Here is a 14,189-nt window from a genome sequence, read left to right on the forward strand (position 1 = left end):
AGGCAAGCAAGGCTCTCTCTCTCGATCTCCAATCAAGCTAAGCAAGGGAGTAAGGAGGTAAGCAAGGGAGAGAACTCTCTCTTGTCTTGTTGTCCTTGGTTAGCAAATGAAGAGAGCAAGGCTTGGAGAAGGCGGAGCTCGGCATGTTAAGGCGAGCAATAAAGAAGGAGGAAAAGTAAGGGCTCTCGGAGCCGAGTCTTGAAGCAAGACTCTCGAGAAAAGGGCTCTGACAAACAAAGAAGAGTGAAGCTCTCTTCGTCTTATGCATAAGATAGAGAAGAGGGGAGCAAGGAGTCTGCAAGGAAGGGGCACTTTCTCTTGCTCTCAAACATAAGCAAGAAAGTTAAAGGTGCTCTCACTCTCTGATGCTTGAGAAGGAGAGTATCTGGGAGCGTTGCATGAAGCTGGCATGAGCTCAGAAGAGGAAAGCAAGTGTATCGGCCAAGCAGGGGTTAAGGGACTCGGAGCAAGTCGACTAGAGGTGAAGATAAAGCTCGTGAACAGCAAATAAGCCAGTCCAAAGTGCATAAAGCAGGAAAATATAGGATATTTGGTAATAAATGAAGCTTGATGATCAAGGTAGTAAGCAGAATTGAAGACTGTAGAATCCACGGGTATTTGAAGCAGATAAAGGGACAGGAGGAAATTTCCATAACCATCATCAGATAGAGATTGAATAACATTTTGTTAAGTCCGGTGTCATGAATGGCCCGGTTAATTCTGTAAAGCGGGAGCTTAAACTCCTAGTTAGCAGATGATCCAAGTGACGACGTTGTTAACAGTCCGCCTTGGCTAAGGAATAAATTATACTCAAAGTAATACTCACTTAATTGATGATTGCGGTGATTGGCAGAGCTGTCACTGTCTCTAGTTCTCTCTCTTTAACACCTCCCACAGCCAGAGGCCCGGCACCTGCCCGGCTCACGTACCAAACACATATCCCCCAACAACATGCTCTGTAGGTACAAACATAGACCTCGTCGACAACCCTTGCAGCATGCACACTGCACGACGCATGCACACACACACACACATAGTACACACATAAACAGACGTGCTCTATAGGTACGAACATCATGTTGTCGTGCATGTCATTTTTGTCTCTCTCTCTCTCTCAGAGACACACTATGGGAACATGGAAATCAATTGCAGCTTGCATGACAATACTGAATGTGAGCACATCATGTAGTGCTCCTTGCAATAGAAGAAGGAGAAACAAACGGGTGGATGCCTTCTTTGGGCTCAAAAGTCTACGCTACACTGGTGTGAAAACCCGTCTTCCAGACGGGATGGAAGTATAAGCATTAATAGGAAATAATGTGTGCAATGTTTGTTAAATATTGCTTTATGTTGTTCTTTCAAAAGTATCAAAATTTGACATATATATAACACTACAAAACAAAATAAATTTTTGAACAACTTTAGAGTATATGTATCAAGATGAATAGCTTTTATATTCAAGTTCTACATAACGTCATGCTTTCTACTTCTAAGTATTGTTGATTTTTTTTGAGGCAAATGATTGCTTTATGCTTCTCATCTCAATTCACAATTCCTTGAAATCTGAGCTTCACAATATGTGGTTCATTCCCTATTAACATTGATTGAAATTAAAATTGATTGAAATTAGCATGCAATCCAATAAATTTCTTTTAATGCTTTTTATGTTCAGTTTTTATTTTGCTATTTGATTGTTTAGTATGTTTATTTTTAATTTTAAATGGACATAAAAAAAAGTATACCTCTTTTAGTTTCATTTATTTGTTAATTCCAATATTTCTTCATAAACAACATTGATTGTGTCTTTTTTGGTATATTCTTTGTCAACTCCCAAGTAAATTCTTATGGATTTTGAAGAATTTTCTCTTGATAATGCAACCTATAGTTGTGCGTGGCTAAATACTGATGTTGATAAATATATTCCCATCTTCAATATACTTTGTCCTTGGGCTTTATTTATCATCATTGCAAAAGCAAGTTGCATAGGAAATTGCATTCTTCTCATTTCAAATGATAAAGTCGTTGAATTTGGAATGAACATTATTCTTGGTAAAAACACTTTGTCTCCAATGTGAGTTCCTGTAATGATTTCAACCTCAATAACTCTTTTGAAGAAATTTTGACAGATCACGCTCGTTACCTCTTTTGGGATTTATATTTCTCAATAATATTATAGGTGCAGTCTTTTTCAAATGCAGTTTATGAGGTGGATATCCTCCTGCAAGATTTAACACTAGAATGGTAACCTAATAGGACATAAAAGTGTCCTTTCAGGGTTTTGGGAAAAAATTCCAAAACCATATTAGATCCACTCATTTTGAAAAATCCTTTCATGAGCTTATAGTTCAATAACTACTACATATGGAAAAAATTGAGAAACTTGTAATTTTTCTCATCCCTTGGTCACTACAAGCCTCCAAAGTTGATGCACCAGTGCATTTTGCCCAAAACAGCAATTTCTTACAGTTGATTGCATATAAATAAGAGTGGGGAATTTTGTACGACCTGAGATAAAATGCCCCGTTACCTTCAATGGGTTGGTGACCAAAACATATGGTTGCTTTTACCTCACTAATTTGTTTTTGGGCAAAAAAATAGGTACAAAAAAGTTGCATTTTTGCCATTCTGCGGACCTATCATCAAAGTTTCTATAGTCACGCTCAATACAGATACTATATACATGTTTTCTTAGTTCCCTTTGGGCCTTTGGATTCAAAAGGATCCATGGATCATGTCAAAAGGATAATCAATCTCTTACAATTAGAACCTTGGGGGCAATGATAAAGTGCTAAATACAGCAAACATGAAAAAACTGGGTTTAGCATTATGACCTCTAGAAACCCATAGAAACTACTCAATATCTAGCCAAGTTTGTAGTCTATGATTAGATATGGTTACTACCTACAAAATACACACAATTGGCCTAAGAAACTAGCAATATTGAGAAAGTTATACTTGCTACTCTAAAATGTATCGTATTCTTCAGCAATAAAAGAAATCAACCATCATCATATACTATGCTATATAGCATATTAGGTCCCCCAAAACTCAAGGAAGATTAGATTTATGTTATATATTACACTTACACAATCAAAATTGAATTTGGATATCAAGAAAGCCCCCAAAAAAATCATAAAAGTGCTAATTTTGGCCAAAAAACAGGATTATGCAATTCTTGTAAATTGGTCATAAATTTCAATTTTAACACTTAGCTCTCTCTACAAGCATCAAAACATGTTGAGAACTATGAAGGCCTAACCTCTAGCCATCTAAACCTCACAAACATGAAGTTTAGAGTGGTATAGTTGCCAAAAATTGAAAAAAAGCCAAAAACAAGACCCGTTTTTTCACACAATTAAGGTTTAAAAATGTTGTGCAAGAGTAAGGTTAATGGTGAGATCGATACTCCAAAAAAATTGCTAAGTTTTTTTCAGCTGAGAAGGCAACTTTGTGGATATATAGAACCTAGAAATCCATTCTCATACTCTTCAAATAACTCAAGCAAAATGGTCACTTAATAGGACACAAAAGTGTCCAAGGACATAAAAGTGTCCTATTACCATTATAGTGTTAAGCTATTGAGATACTCAGTTGTGATAAGGCTTGTATTCTCATCTTGTTTTGATATTGAATCTGCACTAATTAAGATATTCCATTATATCTCCTTCCATGAAATCCATAAACATCAGATTTACTTTATGAGCTTCATCATTTCTTGGTGCAAGAATAGCTCTCTCTTTGAAGAACTCTTGAAAATTTTCTACATTATTTACACCTATTTGAAAGAAAAAAATGATTGGTATGATGTAATTGATTTTATGAATATTGTTTTCTAATGATAATGTTTTAAACCATTTGAATATTATTTCTACCTTCCTATCGCCAAGAGATTATCTTTCTTTGATAAATTTTTTCAATCAACATTTTTTCATCAATTTTGATTGCTAATTGATCAATGTTGTCTATTTTTCCATTACCAATAGCACAAATCCATTCTGCATATCGTTTATTTTGCATATTGGTATCTTGCTTTAACCTCATGTTTTCTCTTATCTTTAGAATATCTATATTATTTCATAATGGAGTTCTGCATAGTGATGCATTGACAATATCTGCTCTACCTCCTTTTGGTTTGACTCGAAATATTTGTCAAAAATCTCCACCTAAATGAATAGTCTTTTCTCTGAAAGGTTTGTTACTTGTCATTAGATCTTTAAAAGTCCTATCAAGTGCTTCAAATGCAAATCTGTGAGTCATTGGAGCTTCATCCCAGATAATCTAACTTGCCTTTCGAATCAAGTTTGCTAGTGCACTATTAGTTTTTATATTGCAAGTTCTTGTTGGAGTCAAATCTAATGGAATTTTGAAACGCAAATGAGTCATTCCTTCTTTTGACAATAGTAATGCTGCAATTCCAAATGAAGCACAAGCCAATGCAATTTTTCCATGCCCTTGTAGTATTTTCATAATACAATTGTACAAATATGTTTTCCTAGTCCCACCAAGACCATCTAAAAAAAAAAAAAATGGTTATGTTTGTGAGATGGATTCCATTATATTTTAGTATGCATTGTGTTGACAAATATTTAGATTTTCCTCCATTTCATTTTCCATTGCATCTTCAAGAGTTTCACAGCTTGTTTCTTCTTGTAATAAGCTATCTCTATATAGGGATGGGCATGCCTATTTATACAAATTAATGTTTATATATGGTTGAACATTAGAATTATAATAGTTTAAAAGTTTTAATTTTATCCAAATGTGATCACTAACATATAAAAATATTTTTTAGAAGTTTTAATTTATATATTAATGTGATCACTAACATACAAAAATATTGTATCATTGATGCTATAAAAGTAGTTCTTAAATGTACCTAGATAATCTTTCAAACTTTTTCCATGTAGTCCAAGCATATTATTAGTTTCTATCAAAGCTTTTATCTTTGCTGCTGATGATGGAACAAATCTCTTTGCTTGAAATATTATTTTTGATAGAAAACTCAATGTCTTTGGATAGATCCTTTGAAAAAAGTCTCCACAATGAAAGTGGAGAAATTGGATCACAAAAAATAAGGACTATCACAAATAGATCATGTAGTTGTAATCATGTTTGATGTAAAGAAGCTTCTTCCATGGAAATCGTCCATTCTTCATTGCTTTCCAAAATACCTCTTGCAACACATGCTTCCTTAAAGGTTGCATAGAATTGGTCTTCAAAGGTTTTTTATTCATTAAAAGACTTGCACCCACTGCATTTAAATTTGTTAATAGAACTCGCAAAAATTATTGTAGGCCTGTTGATGGGGGAATATAATACATTCTACCAATTGATAGCATCTTTCTTTTGTTCTGTCTATTTACAAAATGTTTTATTCCAAACCCACTTTTTTGGAAAGTCAGGGTATAATAATTTTTGTGCTTCTTTGTTTTTTTTATTACATTCAAACCATTCTGTAACAGTTGTCTTTTGATTTTTTTCCTTTTCAACAATTTGCTTCAAATTATCATTGTCTTGAAAATATACATGGTTTTGATTCTCTTTAGAAATGGACCTATTATAAAATTATAAAATTAAAATATTTAAGATTTATTATATTTAGAATTTTTTAACAAATTTGAGATGCATGTAACCATTGTATATCTGGTTTTTCTTCATGAAGTTTATATTGAAAGATTCTCTAGCATGCCTCTGATGTAAATAAATATCTTGCATTCACGTATTTTTTAGTTTTATCAATTTCATCATATTGCGTTTGTTGATGCTATTGGGTGCTTGAAAATACATTGTTGCTCTGTCATGACCTTTGTATATATATTTGGAGAGGTATTTTATTGCTGATATGGTTGAAAAAACCTGTACATTTATATGTGCACTAAATTTCATTGTCAAAAATGGATTATGAGGAACAATCCATCTATTATTCAACTTACCTTCTTTAGAATGTTTTGATCTTCCATTGTCGCGTCTCATATATATTGGATATCCATCACCATACATTGTAGTGGTTTCAAAAAAAATTCTTGGATATTGGCAAATGCATTTTGCATTCTTCATGCAAGTTGCATTTTTATTGAAATCTCCACATGGACCATGTATATTGCATCGACAAACAATATTATAAAGCTAAAAAAAAGTCTCTTTGTCTGGAGTCTCAGCACAGACCAATCTGTTATAGTTTTCAATACTGCTTGGTTTGCTTTTCTTTGCCAATATTTTATGAATATGAAAATGGGATAAACCTCTCTTTTGAAATTCGATAACAGAGACATGACCCTTGACTTTGCCAAAAAGCTGTTGCTTTGTCAAATAAGTCATTAATTTGTTGTGCTTCTTGTGAAAAACTCTTGTAGTTAAGTCCATCGATCATTAGGTTTCTGGTTTGGAAGCAAAGTCAAGGGTTACATGTGAATGTTATAGACAAATTTGGTTTACCATTGGATCTAACAATTTGGTTTACCATTGGATCTAACAATTTCCATTGCATCTTGATAAAGCTGATGCATAAAACGTGGTCCACTTTGGAAACTCAATGGTAAAATTCTTCTTCTTGTTGTACTATTTCCATTAATTTTGATTGAAACATCCATTGTACTCACCATATCGGAAAGTACTTGATATAATTCACTTCTTAGATTTGATTGATTATTCAGTAACCAAAATAGCCTGGATTCTTTATGCTACTAAAAACATCCACTAGATATTGTTGAAGAAGCCTACCTCCTCTTAATAGACATGCATTTGTGTCTTCTTTGATTTGCAAACTGTAAGCATAATACTCTCTTTGAGTAATAAATTTTTCTTCTTCTTCTTCTTGTGTTTGGAGGTATCTTGAATATGCTTTGGCATATTCAAATGCCAACCTTCTTCTCCTTCAGGGAGAAGCAAAACATAGGTTAATGGCATATAAGATCTGTTTAGATTTGTGATTCTCTTAATACTGGCAGAAATATTCAAAATTTGAATATCGTGATGTACAATATGCTCATCATCTCCATGACCTAGAATTATAGCTACAACTTCACTTCCTGAAGGTACTTTATATTGATTTGTTACTTTGCTGGACTTATAAATTACTAACTTGACATCACTGTTAGCATTTTGATTTAGATGTTCTCCGAATGATTTGAAAAATTTTGCATATGGATTCCAAATATGCACCATTTTTTGTAAACTAAGAACAATTGCTGCATCTAATTGGTTCATTTTCTTTACTCAATTTTCTAGCTCATGTTCTGTGTCGTAAACATATAATTGAGCATACTTTGGCTATTGAATTACATCTTTTTTATTTGGTAATAAATTACCAATTCTGTGATATATTGATCAATGTATTCTAAAATTATAAACTCATTTTTTTGTGAGATTGTTGTCAATATTTGCTCCAATAGATGCAAAAGCCAAAATACTGCTATAAGCACGAATATTCTTTTGAAAATTTATGCTTTTTGAATCACATGACTCAAGGAACTCTTGAGTTCTTGAGGAGGTTCTGATAGATTTTCCAAAGCTATTTCACCATTATTGCAACAATGTTTACCCTTTTTACATTTTGAAAACATTTTGTTTCATCTTTCCAAACAATGGTAGAGAAAAACAGACACTTGAAGTTTAATATTCCCAAAGTATGTTGAGCTACATTGTGTTGTTGAATAGGCAATAGAGAAGGATGATCAGCATTGGTAACGTTTTCTATAATTTGATCAATAGAGGGGTATATTTCTCCTTTTAATCTCCTATTATATTTCTTTTGTTTCATGCCTATCCTTGGAGAGTTTGAATTCATTTCTTCTATCCCATTTTTCAATGAATTATTTAGACCATATATTCTTTATTATTTAATTTATTTTCTAAGTAGATTATAAATTGTTGCTATTAATTTGCTATAAATATACGACATACAAATATATTCTATATCGCGTGAAGACTTAACATATGATCTTTTGATTTTCATTATTTATATTCAAAGTTGTCGCCTTTGTTTAGCTGCTTTTGTGACTTCTTTTTTTTTTCTTTGTTTGTGTTCTCTCTCTTGTTATTTTTTGTCGTGTTTTTTGTGAGTAATCTAAAATCATATAATGATGCTTCAGATATTTTGTTCTCAAAGTAATTGTATTTAAAATAAAATACAACATATTATTATTCATGTATATATATATATATATATATATGTATATGTATATATATATGTATATATATGTATATATATATATATATATTATAGATTATTTTAATAAAGTTGGTGAAATTTATATATTTAAGATATTGTTTATACCTATTTTTTTGTTATGCTAAGTTATTTATTTTGACTAATTTCAAATCCATCAAGATTCAATTTTTCTGTTCTTTTGAAAGTTTTTCTCTCTATTTCTATTTGTTGACAATCTTTTCTTGAACTTTTAAGAATACTTTGAAGTTCTTCTGTATTTTTTCTTTCCATCTGTATTTATAGTAACAAAAGGATATCATTTTAAAATTCAAATATCATTACTTACATTTATACTTTATATGCATTAAACTATTATCAAGGTTTATATATCTTTATCTTAATCAGTTATTATATGCATATATTTGATTTTATTCTTTTGTTTTCATCATAGTAAAAGATATATTAGATACTCGTTGGAGACAATTTAATGTAACAAAAAAATATAGAAAAACTATACAATATTGGTTTAAAAAGTACTTTGAATGTTTTTGGGATTGATAATTCTCTTCAAAGAATGGATTATAGAGTGTACATATTTTGTTGATAATTCTTTGTTTTGAGGTACTTTCACTTTATAAAAATCTATGATGAATAATATATCACATATAATGAGAAAACTCAATAATGTTTCCCATTATTTTAGTTCGCAAATTTGTATCTCCATCAAATAATATGGTTTTTTATTTCTTACCCAAATGAAATATTCTTTCAAGCAACAAATGTTCTTTTCAACCAGTTATGGGAATAAACTACAATTGATTTCTTTGCTTGTAATATTTGTTGTGTTCAAAAATCAAGACTCATTTTTGAAACTCATTTTTGTCTTTGATTACCTTAGTTGACATCTAAAAATTATATAAAGAAAGGATTAATTAAGATATTTTAATATTATACTCAACTTAGTTTGGTTTGTTTTGTTATAAAATACCTTGAATATCTCTGTAGATTCCTTTTACATAATTGAGAATCTACTCGAAAATATGTACGCTCTCCCTAAATATATTAAACAAACATTGATGTAAAATGTTCTTTTATTACGTTAATGTGAGTGTGTGTGTGTGAGTGAAGAGAGAGAGAGAGAGAGAGAGAGAGAGAGATGATAGAGATAGAGAGAAAACAATGAATGATCTTATGTTTAGTCTAAAACAATAGTTTTATTCTTCATGTTGCTAGTTTTTGGTGGCGTGATTCTAAGGCATATAGCATTTAGCTTGTTTAAGTTTGATTTGAAATTGATGATTTCCCTATCCAAATTATCTATTTGTGACTTCATCTTTTTGAGATTCTTGCTCGTTATCTGTTGGGAGAAGATGGGGAGATCAACTGCTTAAGCTATTCAACACATGCTCCAAAACATCACCATCAACCTGTCCACCTCTTCTTCCAACTTCCAAGTGCACGCACACACACCTAGACTATGACACACACACACACACACACATAACATAGAATTGACATAGACATGCTTGTAAGAGATGTGGAAGAGATGGAGACTAGATTCGAGAGTACAGAGCAAATAACCATAGCATAAGAGAGTAGAGAAGAGAATCCGCAAGAGAAAGGCCTAAATCTAGCCCCAAACTCAACGACACCACTCTTGTGGAGTTGGTATTTAGTATATTGTTTGTGAGTTTAAGGTGCCAAAAGTTGAGGCCCCTCTTTTTACAACTACTTCACTTTTGTAAATGAGTGAAGCTCATTAGTTCTTGCAGGACCCATAAGCGGAGTTCCCACTAGAATTATTTACAGAGCCATAGTGGCTTATTGAAATGAGATTCTAAAATACTGTGCGAATATAAAATGGCCAAGAGTAATTGCCGACGCCTCTTCATCAAGTCCCCGCATTCCACTCTAAAAAATCATCATCAACTCAATTAGAAAATAAATAGACAGCACATAATTAACCATTACGCCAGCTATCCCAATTGTAGCTAACCACTACAACAGGAGGGTGCCCAGTCTCGTAACATCCCTCCCACGAGGGATAGCAACTGTCCTCAGTTGCTCAATAGAGAAATCAATTGGTCCTTGATGAGAAATGTGGACAAGGTCGGGGAAGTTGTGAAAAAAACTTTTCAGGCATCCATCTGGCATCCTCTCTAGGGTGGCCCTTGAAAGTCAAAAGGTAACGGTTATAAACCATGCAAATGCGTGTAGTGGTGGTCTCGTGATCAACTATTTTGTCAGGGATGATTTTCTCTTATTGGTCTACAAGTGAAGGTGGGTCTTCATAAATGTGGTGTGTAGGTAGGGGTCCTTTGAATGGGCGTAAAAGACTAATGTGAAAGTCATTGTGAATGTGCCAATGTGTAGGTAGGTCTAAACGAAAAGAAACATCATTAATGACAGCTGAAATTTTAAAAGGTCCATAACAACGAGGAGCAAGTTTAACAAAGACATTGGTATCAACACTTTTGATCCTTTGTTTTTCAATACGAAGTAAAACATGATCACCTTCTTTGATTTGGTGTGCTTTGCGGTGTTTGTTAGCATGCTTGGTGTAAAGTTATTGTGAGTGTTTAATGGCAGAATGCACACTTGCATAAATATCATGAAAGTCAGTAGTGAAATCATCTGTGGTAGGCACAACATTAGAAAGACGTGAAGCAAGAGTAGGAAGAGAGTGACCATATACAGCTTCAAATGGAGATTTACCCATTGCAGTGTGAGTGGTGTTGCTGTCTGCAAATTTTAGAATATGCAGGTAATCATCCCTTTCTTAGGTTGACAAGAAACATAAGCCTTTAACAAGTCAATAATAGTGCGGTTGGTGACTTCGGTTTGACCATTCGATTCAGGATGAAATGCAGATGTGATGTCAAGTGTAGTGCCAAGGTTTTCAAACATAGTAGTCCAAAAAGCACTACAAAATTTTGAATCTCGATAAAAAATAATCACTTTAGGAAAACCATGATGTGGAAAAACGGTTTTAAGAAACAAAAGTGCAGCTTGATGTGTTGTGAGTGTTTTCTTATAGGGAATGAAATATGCTTGTTTAGAAGAATGGTCAATGATAGTCCAAATCATGTCAAGTTTGTGCACTATGAGTGGGAAGCCAGTAACAAAATCCATTGAAATGTGTTCCCAAGGTCTTTCAGGAATGGGGAGAGGGTGTAAAAGTCCCAATTTCTTACCTGTAGCTGGTTTGATTTTTTGACAAATCAAACAATTGAAACATACTTTTTTACATCCATTCTCATAGTAGGCTAATAGAAATCACAACATATATTTTGAAAAGTTACAGCAAATCCTCTATGTCCAGCATAGGGTGGTATGTGCAATTCTTCAACAATTAATGTACGGAAAGGTTTAGTCACACACAATTTTTGTTTGAAATAAAGGAAGTTTTCTTTAATAATGTTGTCAGGAGTTTTTTGGAGCAAGGGATTGCGCATATGTACATACACATGCATGGTGCATCAAATAAGGAATTGCCCATTTTCCAGAGCCAGGTGGTTACGTGGGGCCCACATGTGTACAGGTAGGACAGCATGTACATAGTGCAGCGATTTTCACTATTATCAATACCACTGTGTTTTTATACAATAATGAGGAGTTTATAGCGTGTAAAACTTCTCGAGGAAGCTATCCGCGGGCCGACGACGTGAGGTCAGCAGGTGCGTCAGATGGCATCTAGTGGCGTCAGGAGGGCGAACGAGGTCAATATTTGCACGCGGATGAGGACGGACACAACGTGGGTGTTTTCTTGTGAGAGTTATGCAGAAAGGTCATCATTAGGACCACTTTTTGGGGCCACTTCACTTGGTGGCGAGATGCATTATTGGAAAAAAGCCGAGTGCCAGGTGTGCGAATGATGCAAAAAGGTGACAACTATGCACTGCAGGGTGAGTTTTTGGCCTATTCGGGGTCCGTTTGAGGTCATCTAAAAGGCCACGGGTGCCCAACTAATAAAGCTAAGTGTGGGAACTGAAAAAACAGAGAGAAGACCAGAAAAAACGTGGAGAAGAGAGGAGGAACAGCCGCAAGTGTGTTTTTTGGGTTTTTGGAGCTTGTTTTGGCCGTAAACTACTCATCCGATGTCGGATTTGAGCACTTTGACATTGTAGACTAGGGTTTTGGGCCGTTCCGGACGCGATGGCGCTGTCCATTTTGCCAAATTCCTCACTCTTTTTCTGCTGTTTTTCTGTGTAATCTTCTCCGGTGAGTGAAGCTTCTTCTCCAATTTGTGATTGTATCTGGTATCTTTTACCCATATTGTGTGAGCTGTTTGCCCCATTGGTGTTGGACCAAGCTCATTTGTATCTAAACATCAGAAATTCTCCTCTTTTGAGCTGAGTTTTTTGGGTGTGTGTGTGTGTGTGTGTGTGTCTGTGTGGAGTGGACAAGTGGATAGTTTCTCTCCTCTCACTCCAGAGGTGTGTTCCCTGTCTCGGCCAGGTGTGTTGTCTAAGCCGAGTGGTGCCCCATAGTGTGTGTGTGTATCTTTCCAAGAGTGTGTGTCGGGTCGTTATAGAGGCGCTGTGTGTGTTTTCATCCCGCTCACATTCTTTTGGCGCCCCCACGGAGGATCTTCTTCGAGTACCTTCTGCTTCGAGCTTCAAGCTTTGAGATTCGGGATTACAGGTTGCAGAATACAGGTTACAGGTTGTTGAGCTTATATGTGAAGCTACTCAATATATGGCTTCTCTATATATGGCACCCAGGTCCCCTCTATATATACATCATCTCATGTGTGTATTCTACACACTTTGGGGTTCTACTTCTGTGTTCTGTCCTTCTCTCTCAACATGGTATCGGAGCAGTACGTTTTTGTTTTTAATTTTTCTCCTGATCAAAATCGATTTCGCAGAAACTACCCATCTAGGGAATCGGAATCGATGTGGTCTACAACTTTGCAGAAGGAAGTTTTTTCAAATTCTGCACCGATTTTGAGTTATCGTTCGCGGGCTGCGTACATACCTGAAAAGTAACTTCCGCTTTTTGTTTTACATTTTTCTGCTAATTGGAAACGATTTTGCAGAAACTACTTGATACAGAGACCGGAATCGATGTGGTCTACAACTTTGCAGAAGAAAGTGTTTTCAAATTCTGCACCGATTTTGAGTTATCGTTCGCGGACTGCGTACATACTTGAAAAGCAATTTTTGCTTTTTGTTTTTGATTTTTGTGCTTATTGAAAACGATTTTGCAAAAACTACCCAAGTAGAAGAGCGGAATCGATGTGGTCTACAACTTTGCAGAAGAAAGTGTTTTCAAATTCTGCACCGATTTTGAGTTATAGTTCGCGGACTGCATACATACCTAAAAAGCAATTTCCGTTTTTTATTTTTTATTTTTCTGCTTATTGAAAACGATTTTGCAGAAACTACCCGCGTGAGAGACCGGAATCGATGTGGTCTACAACTTTGCAGAAGGAACTACCCGCGATGGGGATTGGAATCGATGTGGTCTATAACTTTGCAGAAGAAAGTTTCTCTAAATTCTGCACCAATTTTGGGTTATCGTCTCAGACTGCGAATATGTTTGAAAATCAAAATTTTACTTTTTGCTTTTCATTTTTCTCATAATTGAAAACTTCTCAATTATATTTTTCTTCATCAATCATATATTTGTTACTGACGTAACTTTGCTGCAGAAGCAAGTTACACATCGTTCCGATTCAGTCGAGCCGTTGATGATCGTCCAAATTCTATCGAGCTACTGTTGGTACATGATCTTTTGTTATATGATATACTCGTTCATTGATTCTCGTATAATTATTCTTTTAGAGATATAGTTTACGTCGTTTTATTGATAATTTCTCATTGATACCATAGTGATTTTGATGGTACCATGATAATGTTTTGTTAATACTTTGGTCATGGTGATTTTCGTTGATACTGTCATTGATACCATGGTTATTCTCGGTGGTGCCATGATGATATTTCGTTGATACCATGGTTATTCTCGGTGATTCCATGATGATATTTCGTTGATTCTATGGTGATTTTTATTGATACCATGATGATGTTTTGTTGAT

Source organism: Adiantum capillus-veneris, chromosome 10 (genome assembly GCF_014529385.1).
Source record: "Adiantum capillus-veneris isolate H3 chromosome 10, ASM1452938v2, whole genome shotgun sequence".
Lineage (NCBI taxonomy): Eukaryota > Viridiplantae > Streptophyta > Polypodiopsida > Polypodiales > Pteridaceae > Adiantum > Adiantum capillus-veneris.